Source organism: Trachurus trachurus (genome assembly GCF_905171665.1).
Source record: "Trachurus trachurus genome assembly, chromosome: 8".
Classification (NCBI taxonomy): Eukaryota; Metazoa; Chordata; class Actinopteri; order Carangiformes; family Carangidae; genus Trachurus; species Trachurus trachurus.
The window spans coordinates 10,837,747-10,852,901 of record NC_139905.1 but is presented as its reverse complement, the minus strand read 5'-3'; the positions used below and the strand labels follow the sequence as shown (position 1 = coordinate 10,852,901).

Below are 15,155 nucleotides of genomic sequence, written 5' to 3'. Positions count from 1 at the left end.
GCCTTCTAAACAGACAGCAAGCAAAAAAAAAACCATTCATACTGAAAAATAAATGAACCACATTAAAGCGTCTGTGTCTGTACGTATTGAACCTCTGCAGACGTTCCTTAGATGTTATCTGTTACTTTCAGAACAGGAGGTATTGATAAATAACTCCGTTAAAGACCTCATTCACCCTGGTATTACCAAAACGGCATGTTGAAACAACACTGTGGCAAGTGAGGCAATATCCTTTGGGCAGAGAGTGAGTCGAATTTCTCAGTTAACTATTGCAAAGCAAAGTGTGAACTGTGTGAACTGCACTGACTGATACTCCAGGGTTACACTTCTCTGACTGAGAGATTAAACCAGACAGATTATGAATTGCACTTTTTTTGTTTAAATGAAAAGGGTAAAGATTAGGAAATAAGAAATGTTTTTACATCTATATACTTTTCTGGTTGTAACGGTGACCATGAGAGCTCAGTGCAACTTGGAAAACACATGGAAGCCACTGGAAACACTCTGCAGAGCATTTATTTCTTTGCATGCTTTTCCTTCAAATTACAGTGGATTAGACCCTGCGGGCCACCGTAGTCCAATTATGGTGAAAAGATGAAATAAAAATACAAATATTGTTTTCAAATAATACAAAATGATAAAAAAAAACAGTATAAATCACACTGAGAAGCCAGTGATAAGGAGTGTTTGTGTTTTTGTTGGCCAGCCAGACCACGTTGTGTACTTGTTAGTTATCTCCGACTGATCGCACACTAACAGCAAAAACTGGAGTATTGAAGTGAAGTGAAGTGAGATCTGGGGTTGGATGTGGGGCGCCAACAATTTCAGAGATTTTGAAGTGGGTCACGAGTTGGAAAAAGTTGGGAACTGCTGTCTTTCTGCTTTTTTTTTTTTGCTTTTTTTTTCATGTCTGTTCTGATTAAATTTAATTTGTAATTCCTGCTCGTCTCAGTGGAAAACTCACTCCAAACACTTTTTTGTTTTTGGCAGCGGGTCTAACATTTCCTCAGCCCTTGTGGGAACACAGATTGGACGTTTTAAATGGTGCGTGTACACGGGTTGTGTCTGTTTGTGTTTGTTCTGCGACTGTGGAGTGAAGACACACAGAGGAGCAGATATTCACAGTCTGAATACAGTACACCTCGCTGCTCCAAATACCAAATGAGAGCACCAACCAGATGACTTGTGAATACTATCTGTGTTGTTTTTCTTTCCTCCAGCTTTTTTTTTTCTCCTGCAAAAGCAGCTATAGCTAAAAAAAAAAAAAGTTAAAGAAAAAGCAAGTGAAACCTGCTGCATGAATTCAGTGTTCCACCTCTCAGCGAGCAGCTTAAAGCCTGAGCACAGCGAAGAGGAATACAGTGAAGATGAGATGTCCTGTCAAGCTGCTGCTTCTTCTATTTGCCTCGTCTACATACATACAGTAGTTTACCCTTTCTTCTGAGTCTTTTTCCCCTCTTAGTGGGAGAAAATTAACCCTCGTTTGTTTATGGCGCCGCACCGGAGGGATGGATGGCGGCCTCCTCACGTGCAGCCTGTTTGAACACAAGTTGCTGTTCAAAGACGAGACTCCGGGAAAATGTCAAGAATCCTAATTCACATGACAGTTACTATTGTAATCTCTGGAGAGCTGATGAAGAGACAATTATTCTATCTCCTATTAAATACTGAGTCCCCAGCTCAATAATAGCTGGTGAAAAACCTCTCAAAGTGACTCATGCATACACGTGGACGCACACACACACACACACACACACACACACACACACACACACACACACACACACACACACACAGACACACGGGTAAGGAAAAAAAAACACACAAAAAATACAAAACACACCCCCATGTTTCACTTCAGCTCACACGCAGATCAGCATAAACGCAGAAGCTCTTTTGTTTTCACTCAAACACTATAAAAAGGCTAAACTAGATGCATGTCCACACATACAAACACAAAAAAACACACACACACACACACACGCAAAGATACACACACTGTAAACAGGGTGATTATAAGCCGAGGCTGTGGGCAGCTCTCTCTGATTTCATTATGTGAAAGCAGTGTCCCTGGAGTGTATCGCTGCGGACAATGACATGATGATCAGAGGTTTCACAAGGAGGACGGGGGATTTGTGCCAGCCGAGTGACTCCTTCTTCCTCAGAGAAGATAACAAACCGTCTCTGTCAGGAGGAGGACGGAGAGAGACAGAGAGAGAGAGACAGAGGGAGAGAGAGAGGAAGCACATTAAAGCTTCCCTGCGTGTAGCCGCTTCTACCTGAACCGCCTCACTCTGTTAACTCTCAGGGGCCCGCTGACGCACGCCGCAGACAAACCTACGGTAATGGATATGTTAACAACGAGACCCGGATTCATTTTGCATGACTGAGAGACGTGGTCGCTCACGTGGAAAAATGTAAAAGCTCATTTATTGCTTGTGCAGCGGTTGTGTTACATCAAGCTGAGTTGTACTGTACTTGAGGTTGGGGGGAAATCCTATATATGCACAGGTATTGCTTTTTCTTTTCTTTTTTTGTATTCTTTTCTAGTTATTAAATTAAATTAACCACTGTGCATCATCTCACAGGGAGTTCCTTGTGTGCAGAATAAGCCGAAGGAAAATGAGACTGTTCTGCGGCGGAGCTTCATTTTCTTCTCTCCTTCTCAGCAGCAGTAGCACACGTTCACGCAACAAAAGAGAAGAGCTTGATTCCATGTTATTAATATGGCAGGCTTCAAAGGGGCTTTTTTGGAGCTGCGTGTCAGTGCGGCGATTAGTTTTAATTAAACCTGTAAAGTCTGTGTGAGAATGTAGAGGAGATTTACATACATCCCCTCCATTGACCCCTCACTCTCTCTCTCTCTCCTTCTCTCTCATCGCCATCGATTATTCATTAACAGTCATCGCGGCCCGGCGGAGCCCCTGGCTGGTGCCACATCAGCGTTTTCCCAGCAGTCTGCTTGGTGTCAGCTCTCCTCTCCCTCTCCATCACGCTGCTCACTGGCGTTAATCAGGCTTCTCCGAGGGGATGAGCCAGCCAACACTCATTCATTTAAGCGACTTTAGACTTGAAAAAAAAAAAACTCTCAGTCAACCCTCCTCCTCTCCTCCACTCTCCCCCCTTTTTCTTCATTCTCTTCAGTTCACTAAGTTAATGATTAACCTGCCTGCGTCCATCTCCCTCACTCCCCACAACACACACACACACACACACACACACACACACACACACACACACACACACACTCACTCTGTATACTCTCAGCCTCTGTAGAGAATGACAGTTATTTCCTGCCCCCGCTTCCTCCTCTGCCAAGCAAGCACAGATGCTTATTTCCACGTGCAATTTCACTCACCCCCCCCTCTCCACTCCCCTCCCTCCACTCCCCACTACCACCACCCACCCATGAGCTGTGCCGCCTCACCCAGGCATTTAGCACCTGGCTGATTGCTACCAAGTGTGGGGGTGGCATTGAGGGGAGTTGAAGGGAAGAGGAGTGGGGGGACTTGCAAATTGGGAAAAGGGTGCTACTTTTATAGGCTGACCATATAATCACAGCTGTACTCCAGTGAAGCGGGTTGAATCATCTATTGAGTCTGTTTTTTTAAATTTCTGTTATAGTGAGGCGCTCTCAGTCTCAGGCCAGGGCATGTTGTAAGGGCAACATGCCCGTAACTGACACATCTCGGATGACATGTCCAGAGAAGGCTTGCCATCTCCTCTTGCCTCAGCTTGCCCTCTGTGCCTCTCAGGCAATGACAACAGAGAAGGAAAGACGGAGGCACGCTCCAGTCTGCTTCCATCTTACTGTCGACATTTGCAGTTCAGTGCACACGAAGCGGGAGACAGCGATGTGCCGAGCGGTTCGTGTCAGCGCAGTCGAAATCACTGGAATCGGTTTGTTAGAAAGATTCGTTCACAAGAATCAATCACTGAATCTTGTTTTTTTTTTTTTAAAGGTTTCTGGAGGAATATCAAAGATGCATGCTGGTTCTTTAAGTCGTTCGCTGATCCCCAGATCCCCAGATCAGCGTTATCCTGGACTGAGCTGGGTTTGAGCCCCTGACACTCTCACTGCAGCTGCAGCAGCATTATAGTGAATCTCTCAAGTCTCCTCTCACACAGGAACTTAAAAAATGTGTGTTTGTGTTCATTATCTTGCTGCTTAGAGAAAGGAACGACCTCCATGTGAGTGTTATCCTTGCAAATGCATCAATGACTTGAAGCTAAAACTGAACCGAGACAAGATGAACGGTTTGTTTCAGAGGGTTAGGGATTCAGCTCAGTTCGCTCAATAAAAAAAAAAAAAAAAGAGTTCGCGAACAACCCAAGACTGGCAGACTATATAGGCTCTGTAAAAGACAGCGCTGGCACCAGGCCACGTGGGCAAAGAGAGGGCATCTGGCCACCGGGACTGCAGGGAACCAGGATGAGGATAAAGCAATGACATACATGGAGGAGGAGCAGGAGGAGGAGGAGGAGGAGTAGGAGGAGAAAACACAAGGCAGGAAACAGTGACAGCAAGTAGAGGACAGAGACAGGTTGGTAGGACGCCACATGGTGAAATCTTGATAATTCAATTAAATCAACTGACAATCAACCACTTTAACATGATTATAATTACATAAAATCCCTACTTCTCTCAGCCACGAGCATTTCAGAACTTGTAATCATACATTCGGGCTTCGTGACTTCTGGCGACCTGGCAGCTGAATGCTCATTAAACTCATCAAATTATGGGAGTTAAGAAACATCATTATCTTATTAGCATACTTCCCATGCAGGCAGCACACATTGTATTGGCGTTAGCGCTCTCCAGAAAGCCTTTTCTTTATCCACTTGGAACACAGTTGCGTGAGACTGTAGATGCTTGTTATTATGAGTCTCTTCATGCATGTATCCGAGATGAGTCAGATATTTTCTCAGATAAAAATGAAAACAATGCTAACCCTGATGAAAATTCACATCACTTCGGCCCCTACCCCCACGTTCTCAGTTTAGAAGTCGCCAGAGCAACAGTGAGATCCACGTTTCAATATTAATACTGGATTGAATCCGCCGATGCTCGATATGTGCACTGAATATTACAACCTTGAGTCCATCATTACAGAGAAGACTAATGCAACTGGAGAGCAAATCTGATTTGAAAGTGTTATTAAAATGGCTGAGCTGTTGTTTACGGCTTTTAATAGCTTCGGTTTATCTCACATTAAAACTATTAATGAACAAACGCACAACAAACTCGCTCCTGTACTAACAAAGAATGTAAATGTCGTCTAGTCGTTCATATTTTTAGGTCAAAACGGTCTTTTCTGTCCTGACCTCCCTCGGCCCCGGCTTCATCCACCCACCCCACCCCTCCCACCCCCAACTGTCCACCCCAGGCGCAGCTTCTCCCACCCATCCAGCTCGCGGCTACACTGTGGTCAGATCACAGAGCCGGAGATTACAGCAGATTATCCTGCCCACAGGATCACCGACCCGGCTCTGGGCGGCCGAACACAGAGAGCCAGGCCGCAGCCTCTCAGAGTGCACGACGCGCGCGCCTCTCTGGAAGAACACGGAGGGATTGGCCACGATCACACCTGGCAAATGCCGCACGATGAAAGGGATTTATTTTACAGTCGATGGGATAATCAGCCGTTTTTCAGCACAGTAACAGACCCTGAATGCACGTTGTTAAAGGGATAGTTCAGTTCTCATTCACATAGTGCACATTCGCCACGCTGTGAAATAATCATGTATAATTACGTAACATTACGACACATGAAGCAAATACCCATAACTACTCGCGCTTTTGAAATCTCGAAAACAACTCTGACTCACAATGTTACATTATTATTTCATAGCGTGGTGAATGTGCAGGTCACAACTTCTCCATGAGAGCGTTTTGGAGTTGTTGGATTGTGTATTTGATGAGTTTGATGAGTTCACTGAGCAGCTCATGTCTCTGCCCTGCTGATCTCAAAACAACATGCACCGATAATTGAAAGTAATGAACCTACTGCTATGACTATAAGGATGATGGCAATGGGCAAATTTGCCAAAATGCTGAAATATCCCTTTAAAGCCCAGCTCTCTTTATCTATTAATGCACTGCATGAACAAAAAATCTGCCCTAATCGAGTGCATCACATAAGACACACAAAGCTCTGAGTGTTTTTTCTTTCACCTGAGGAACTTGGGCGATGTTGTTGCTTGTGAGGATTATTTGTATTATACACTATTCTTCAAAAATCCATCTGCGTTGTGTCCGTCGCTCTACATCGGCATCTACAGATCCCCGACATCTGACTGAACCCACAGGTGTCTCCTCCTCGGGGCTGAGACCTGCTCTCTGTCAGCGCTGTTTCTGCTTCACAGGCTTGCTTGGCTTTCAGCTCTGTTTAGGTGCTGCTCGGTGACATGGCTGTACATCTGTACAAGCAGGTACATCATCTCTTCATTTGAAAAGAAAGTAACTCTGTGAGCAAGCTGAAATAAACAGCCACCGTATTTTTGTATTAGGTTTCAGTAGGTTTCAGTCTGCTCTGCCAGGCCTGTACCGCAGCCATCTTCCCTTTTTTTTGCCTGTTTTGTGGCCCTTTTGCCTTCAGTCTGGTCTTCAGGAAGTGAAACACATGCTCAGTTGGCACGAAGGTCAGACGACTGACTCGTCCAGTCCAGAATATTTCACTGGTTGAGCCATTAAATAAAAAAAACAACAACTTGGTTGCCTGTCCTGCATGTTTACGATCTTTTTTTCGATTCTGTGTCATAAAATTGAGCGGGTATGTGTGAACAGGGTCACAAGTGCTCGTCCAGACTCCAACCCCAGAGACCCATAAAGTCACGACTGAAACCATACACTGTGGTTACTGTCCTGGGAGTCAAGGAGTAGTTCAGAAAAGCCAATACTTTCCAGCTCTGTATCTCTGATGCTGCGTCTGCAGCATAAATTAGAAACAGGGGGCAACAAGGTCAGCACATCTCCACAGCACGGCCGTATGTCTTCCTCTTTATGTTTCTGTTTTTGTCCATTCTCATTCCTACTATACCAGAGTGTTTCTCTCTCTGGTTCCGACTCCTTTTCTCTGGCCACATGCAAAGTGAGTGATTATCACTGAGTGGCATGAAACCCATCCTTTTCCTCTTCTCTTCACTCTTCATCCGTCTTTCTCCTTTTATATGCAAATCCCCCTCTGTGACCCCCAGAGGCCATTTAGTGCGCGAGGTAAGTGTTTAAGAATCGTGACTCCCAATACCCGGCTCTTTTTAGAAACCAGCCTTCCCGTTCCCAAATATCAGGGGAGGGAACCGAGAGGAAGCTGTTTGTTTTATGAGCATTGTTCCCCTCAGAAAGCACCTTGTAGATTTGTGTTACGGGAGCTCCTCGGTATTTCTCCTCCTCTCTGCTGTTGTAGAGACTGAGGCTGGGCTAAACAGATGGATCAGCTGACACAGACAACCATCCTGAGAGATGACAGATGGAGAGACGTGTTCACTTGGTGCTCTGTTTAGTTTCCTGCCACTCGCATCCAGATAAATTAGGAGTTGAGAGACGAAACTCCTCGGCGTGGAAACCGTTCAGCGGCAGCGGAGGGCAATAAAATGATATTGATTTGCTTTTGATGTTTAATGGAGTTTCTCAGGGGGGTAAGATGCGAGCAGTGGGGGGTGTGCGATGGAAAGGCGGGGCGGGGGTCTAGATAAAAGCGGCATTCAACTGAATTCTGCTTAACGACATGGATTTTAATTGCACTGACCAGCATTCCTCGAAAGTGGAAGAGTGCACTTACAAAACCCAATTAGTGCAGAGATGATGAGAAAAGAAATGGGCTGAGGGATGCTGCAAATGCAACGGAGCTGGACTTGGCATTGGGGGGGTTGGGGAATGGGGGGGAGTAGTGATACCACCACTGTCTGTGCTCTACCACCAAATCCATAAACTCCCTTCCAATATGGGTGCCCCGATCCCACCACCACTACATCCCCCCAAACATGCCCACACAAGGAGTGGTATTTTTAGCGCATCAGCCTATCTCTGAGATGGAGTGCGTAACTCCCTCTCTGCAGGCTGGGGCTGCTGGGCCTCTTTTATTTTAATCCAGACTGTAGAGATGAAGAGAGAGCAAGATAGAGAAAGAGAGAGAGAGAAGTGTGACTCATCCAGAGCTACCTTTGTGTCACTGTGGCTCTGTTCCTCCTCACTATCTCACTATCTATCTCCCTCCATCTTTTTCTCCATCTGTCTTTTTCCTCAGTCTGCCACTCTTGGCTGATCCATCTATCCATCTATCCATCTATCCATCTATCTATTTATCTATCTATCTATCGGTTGTATTTTTATTTTCTGAAAGTCTCCACATCCCTACTGTAATTTCAAATTATGTCATATTTAATCCAATCTGCAAGTAAAATGCGAACTGATAAGCACTCTTGGCATCCAGTTCGTCATGCATATTCCCCTGCACAAAGACGGTTGGCTGCGTATTACCCCTGGAATGATAGATAATTACTGATATAATGTGGTATGAAAACAAAACGCCGGGCAGGAACGTACGGCAGAGTGAGGAAGCGTACAAGGTTGATTTTGAACATGCGGTGTAATGGTCCATTTAGCTTGATGCTCTGAATGGTCCTCTAATGTATTCATGACGTGGCTGAGCAAAAACAAGGGGCGCCAAGGCTTCACTTCCCTTCTGTTCCTCGCTGCGGTATTGTACCTCGTGGTAGACCTCACAGTGGTGTCTCATTTAGAAAGTAACGCAGTCGAAAAAAACAAAGCTCTGGATGACGTAGGGTGAGGAAAACAAGAGGGAATGTGCGGAAAGTGCACAACATTTTTTTTACAGTAATACTATCACCTCTAAAAGATGATGATGCCAGTCAGTAAGACACCTGTAAGTAAGTCACTCTCCTTCCAGCTCCCTTTAGGAAACACCTTAAAATGGCGCTTTCTATCTAACAGGTGTGATAGACATTGGATTTCTTTTAATTTTAAAGCCCTCACTGGTCTTTTACCATCCTATATTAACTCTTTAGTATTTTTCATTGCAAGTCTTGAAGTCCAGTTGCACATGCAACTTGGAACACTTTGCAAAACCATCTGAAACTCACCACATTTTTCATTAGGGCAATTTAAATCCATAGTTGCATCTTATTTTACCCCTGTTTTTTAATTAGACTTCTCTGTTTTCTATTTATCATTGTCACTTTTACTTTTTTGGTATTTTTGATATGTTCATTATATGTTTCAAATGTTTTGTGTTTTGTCTCGTCTATATTGTAAATGAGATTGCTTCCTCAATATATCTCCGAGTTTAAATAAAGATTATAATAATAAAATCACTGTGGCTCAACAACATCTGGAGAATATGATTTGTAAGCAGCCCCAATTACAACTGCTTTTTTTGTTTTTTTTTATAGTACTTATTATGATGCATAGTGTGCATTCATATCACCAAGGATTCAAACCTAAAAAGATAAAAACATCATCTCTTTTGTAAAAATCTAACGCTCAGTACTTCATGTTTAGGCAAATTACATCCCTGGAGATGAAATATACCATGAATTTAACAAGGACAATTAGCAAAACGGCACTCCAATTATAGTGCTGTTACAATAGGCATTAATCATGTTAGAAAGAGAACAATAAGAAAATCAGTGTGATTATCCTGGATAGCAGCTCGGCTCCATTAGCGAGGAAAAAGGCAGGATTGTTTGTGTGGATTAATCGGGGCCCAGTTCTGGCCACGGGGCCGGTGCCTTCCAGCAGCAACAAGCTTGTCTGATGAGTCAATCTGTCTGTCATTTTTATTTTCATGTCACTCACTCAGCGCGCTCTCGTCCTTCAGTCCCCCCCCCCCCCCCCCGTTTTTGTTGAGCGTAAGCACTGTAATTTTAGCCATCAAAAATGCTTCACAATTCAGAGGCGTCCTGTCTGTCTCCACTTCACTTCACTTCACTTCACGCCAGCATCTGTCTGACTTTATTCTATCACAATGTGGTGTCTAAAAGTCACCTGCCCTGTCTGCTCACCTATAGCCCCGCTGCGTTTTCTAATCTAGATCTATTCAAAAAAAAGTTGTATTGAAAGGCTGCTGCACAGACAAAGCTAAAAAGAAAAAAAAAAGAAAAAAACAGAGGACATGCCAACACAACTGTAAAAGATGTGTGCATTTACTTTTGGCAGTGATTGTGTTTACATCTGCTCTAAAAGCAGAGAAGCTCTTAGTCTTAAAGGTGCAGATAAGATGTTGTTAATGTTAACAGCAGCAGACGAATAACAGATACATTTATCGGCGGAGGATGGAAGTGAACCCGAGGAGCCAAGTGCTTCCTGACTTGATGGTGTAATGATGGAGGAGGAGGAGGACGCTGTGATTGGGTAATGAGGGCTCAGCGTCGTGGCAGGAAAACGCAGTCAGTCAGACTCCACAGTGAGAATCAGCAGTATGTCCAGACAAGAACGCAGAACGTCTCCCACTCCTGCACGTCCCCCAGACACTTCTCCTTCTCGTCTCGCACACGAGCACACGTTCACGCTCACGCAACACACGGTCGTTCAGCCACAATAGCTGTTGCCAGCGCCCGCGCCCGCCGTCCTCTGTCTGCCTTTCACAGGATTCAGGATTCAACAGAAAAAGACATGCACGTCGTCGTCGTCGTCGTCGAGCGTGTGAGTGCATGCACGTTGCGGTTATAGCTATCACTTTTCCACTGGCAAGCAGCAACAGACAGGGCCTCACATGCGGAACAACATGGAAACTGCTGGAAAAGCCAGGAAGGAAGCAGAGTGGGATTCATGAAGATTTCAAGCCAGTGGACAGAGAACTTCGTGCCGGCGCAATTTTATGGTGACAAATGCTTTACCATCACGATGAACACATCTTCAGGAGATGTGCCATGCCCTGCGGGGCGCAAAACGAGGACATACATACACACATGTACACACACAAACACACACATTTAAAAGCATGTAAACACACACTGACACACTGATGCACAAACGAAATGTTCTTACATGGACTCTGTCTAGCACGCAGGAGCAGCCACACTCAATATCTTTCTTATACATATTGCAACGCAGAATGGAAACTGAAATAAAGCTCAATAAAACACTGGGAGCTGAGGCTGGTTTGGTTTAATCTCATTACACTGAGAGCCCGAGGCTGCTCCCCCCCCCCACCCCCCCTATTTATAGCACCCAAAGAGAGAGAGAGGAGGGCCAGCGTTCATGTACACAACATCACTGGCCCCCGTGCACCCGCGGCTGTGAGTGGCAAGGGACTCGACCAATGGCAGACCGGTCTTGCATCAAATTTGATGTGACAAAACACACAATTGCCAGTGATCTGTGAAGACAACCGCCCTCGTTCTTGTATTCTCCAGACACATGCCCGCGTTCTCATTTGCCACGTTTACCTTCTGTTCCTCTTCGCTCGCCTTATCTTCACACCTTCTCCCCGGTGTCGGCTTCCCTCGTTCCACCTGTTTGATGCAGAGGAATGGGCTCAGGGGTTGTCTTGTATTAAAGCAGGCTGCGTCTGTCTGTGTGCAGGGGGAGCACCCACTTCTTCTTCCCCCCCCCCTCTTCTGCTGCTGCTGCTGCTGTCGCTGCTGCTGCTGCAATTAAACCAGAATCTTTCAGTGGTACTTTTCTGATGCTTACAGTAAACTGCCGGGTGAGGAAGAACATTTTTTTTTTAGAGTTGATGGAGCTGATGGTTTTTGGCTACTTTGCAGTTCGTGATTCTCGACTACACTGATGCAAAAACACACGAGGATTAGGTATCCTTGCTCAGGGACACTTTGTAACTGTTACTGGGCACTGATGGTACTGTGGATTGCACCAGAAGCCTTTCAAGTTCTTCCAAAATAAAATGCCAGGAACAAAGATGAGACGCTCAGGGGAGAGAAGCAGCACGGAGTAAAGGAAAGACTCAACCGTGATTTTCTTTAAAGACAACTCTCAGAATAATACCCCGCGAGTCCACACAAGTAATCACACAATAACCCTCTTGGTACACAAGTGGAAATAGAGAGGGGAGAACGCAAACCAAAGCCTCTCTGTTGTTAATTACTTCGCCTTTGTTGGGGATAAAATCCACCTCCCAGTCTGCATCTGCATCATCAGAAATCTCATCCCGTCACAGTTTAATGGAGGATGTTAGTGAAAGCCCGCTGTGGGCCTGGCCCAAGAAGAAAGGAGACACATGCAATCTTCAAAAACTGCCGGATCTTAAACTGAAAAGTGGAGCATCAAGTGAAAATACCACCCTGAATCCTGGGGCCATGCTTTTTTTTTTTTTTTTTTTTTTTCTCCTCCTCCTACCCTCTCTGCCCTCCAACAGCCTGAATGCTGAGTGTTAATGTGCGAACATGAACATGACCTACAAGAAACGGGCTCACTGCTCTGACAGGGCAGGTTACGCTCACACTCGGATGTAGCAGAGGTCAGTAGCCGGAAACAGAGGAAACAGAGGAAACAGAGGTGTGCACTGGCCTGTATACAACACCTTCAGTCGGCTATAAATCATAAGCTGCTTCATGCATTATGTAAAACTCTCAAGTGCTCCCACAAACCTTGTTGCAACTGCACAGATTGCCGGTTTCATTTTATATGTATATATATAAATATATATTTCCTTATAACACAAACCTATTGCATCTGTTTTATTTTGACGGGTGTCTGAATCATTCTGTTTTGGAGGCAAATAAATGATGAGGAAGAAACACATGCAGTGCTTTCCTACACACGAGCCCCAGCTGGCGCCGACATATCACCGGCAACGTACAGCAGAGATATACTGTAGCGTGCACACACACATGCACATGCACTGCACGTGTCATTGTTTCCTATTAATAGGCGGTAATACGCATCCTGCCCTCATTGTGACACATATATTTTTGAAATGTGGAGACTTTAAAATAAGAGAAAAATGGAAGTGAAAATCTCCTAGCTATCTCAGGAGTAGTTGAAAAATTACATGCTCCTTTATCGGCTGAGAAAATTGGATTATTTCCAAGCTGCTCAGTCACAAAGCTAAAAAACCAGCCTGCTGCTGCTGTTGTTGGTCTCCGAGAACTGTGGAGTGCATTTACCAAGTTGTGTACTTAAGCACAGTTTGGAGGTCGTTGTCTAAATTATGCCACTTTTCATATCTACTCCGGCTCATTTCAAAGGGAAATGAGATACTAAAAAGCATAAAACCATCTCATAAAATACAGCCTATTGTTATTAAACTGTCTATCAATGTATTACATCAGCAATAATGGTAATATCCAATAATGTATCACTCACAGAGGAGGATCTTTCCACATTCCTACTTATAATCACATTTTAATGACAGAACTTATATACTTGTACTAATGTAATGAAATATTTCTATTTGTCATATCACTGCTGTTACTGTGAGTAAAGCTTTGGAGTCGTTTCCCTGTCGCTGCTGCATATGAGAGCCACAGTGTTTTTATCCAACAACAGCCCAAATGACAGTTAATAGCTGCTGGCTGATTTGGTTTCTGCTCTCCGAATTAACACACTGAAATATTTTCCAATCGACAGTTCTCACACAACAACAGCAGAGCTGAGTCAGACCAAGAATGGGCAACAACTAACCACTTCCCGCTGTATTTTCTCTATCTGAGCCACACTCTATTTCTATCATTGACACTGTCTAAGCAGCACGACACGATGTGGAGGCAACAGTATGTTTTTTACCGCAGGGGGAATTAAAATGAAGGACAGAACAAAGCGTTGGTCATACAGTATTTGCTGGGACCGGGGCCACAATGTGCAGTAAAGGCACCATCTGTCCTTGCTCCTCTTAACAGCACTGACACTCTTGAGTCATCCAGGAAAGCCGATATCGTTCTGGGTTAAGGACTCGGTCCCGGGGCGGCGGGAGGTCTGTGGAAGTGACACCTCAGATGACACGTTGGCACTTGGACTTGGCCGTCTGTGTCCGTCTGTGCCAAAACGTGGTCTCCAGGTGCACTCATCCTTTTCAGCTCTGATTTGCTGCGGGCTCTTGATTTGAACTAGAAGTCCCCCGATGCAGCTCGCAACAGCCTGACACGCTGCTCTGCCTCTGCTCGACAGGTGTGTGGCTGTTTGTTCGCATTGTGTGTGTCTGTGCTGTGCTGGTGTATACACCTGACAAGAGAGTTTGTCAGTCTCAGTCATTTCAGGCAGTGCAGCAGCCTAAAGCGCATTTCAGCAGGAGGGAGGGCGTCCCCTCGGTGGCGTCACTCGGTGCCACAGCTTCAGAGGCCGCCGGCTGTTTCTGAATTACCGTGGTCAGGGTTTCCTGTTCACACATCTACATCTACCCTGTACTGAAATCTCCCACCAGAACAAGCATCATATTACAGTTTTCCCCCCTCAAGCAGAGCTGTTTGCTGAGAGGTGAAAGACTACCACTTATTTTGAAATTGAATGTGCCGCACATTTTGACATTTAAATTCTCCTGAGTCTCAGCAATGAAGAACCTTTTCTTGGTTTGAAGTGGGCGACTTCATTACACTAAAAAGGTTTTTTTTTTTTTTTTCCTTTTAGTCCCTCTTAGTGCCTATGGGCTCACAGCATAAAATACTATTTCTACTACTAAAAAGCATTATTTTTTGTGTCAGACGAAACATAAATCGGAGAGAAGGTTCACCTTGAATTCATACAGGATACATTTTTAGTGTGTATTTTCATCTCTCAGCATAATTACTACCTGTTTTTCCTGCTCTTTGATGCACAGGCCTGTTTGAACTCCCTCTCTAATGGCAGCTGATTGCCAGCCATATGATGAAGGTGTTTGTGTCAGCTCTGCCCTTGAAGTCTGCGATTTTTTAAAGCACAAGGACTGAAAAAATGACATCCTTGTAAGATACCTTTAAGGAGGAGGCTATAGGAGGAGATGAGGCACTGCACACACTGCGAGTGGTGGGCAGTGATTTCCCGCCACTGGGGGATCTGAAGGTTTGAGATTCAGATATGGCTTCGAGGGGGGAAAAGTCTCTGCGAGCAGTTGATGATCTCCATGGACGAGCGAGGGGGAGTGGGATGAAAATGATAGATTTATGACAGGGAAGCTGTGTGCCTAATGCTGCCGCTTGCTGTAAGCATGAACAAGGCTGTATCGCAGACAATCTCAGAAGCTACAGGGAACCAGCAAGAC

The 15,155-nt window shown here is 44.9% G+C and overlaps 1 protein-coding gene across 1 annotated transcript in view; it reads left to right on the top strand.

Moving 5' to 3' along the window:
• The window catches only part of cUnh16orf89 (chromosome Un C16orf89 homolog), a 302,917-nt gene that overhangs the window by 9,927 nt on the left and 277,835 nt on the right, over window positions 1-15,155 (top strand). The gene's annotated exons all lie outside the window — the stretch shown is intronic.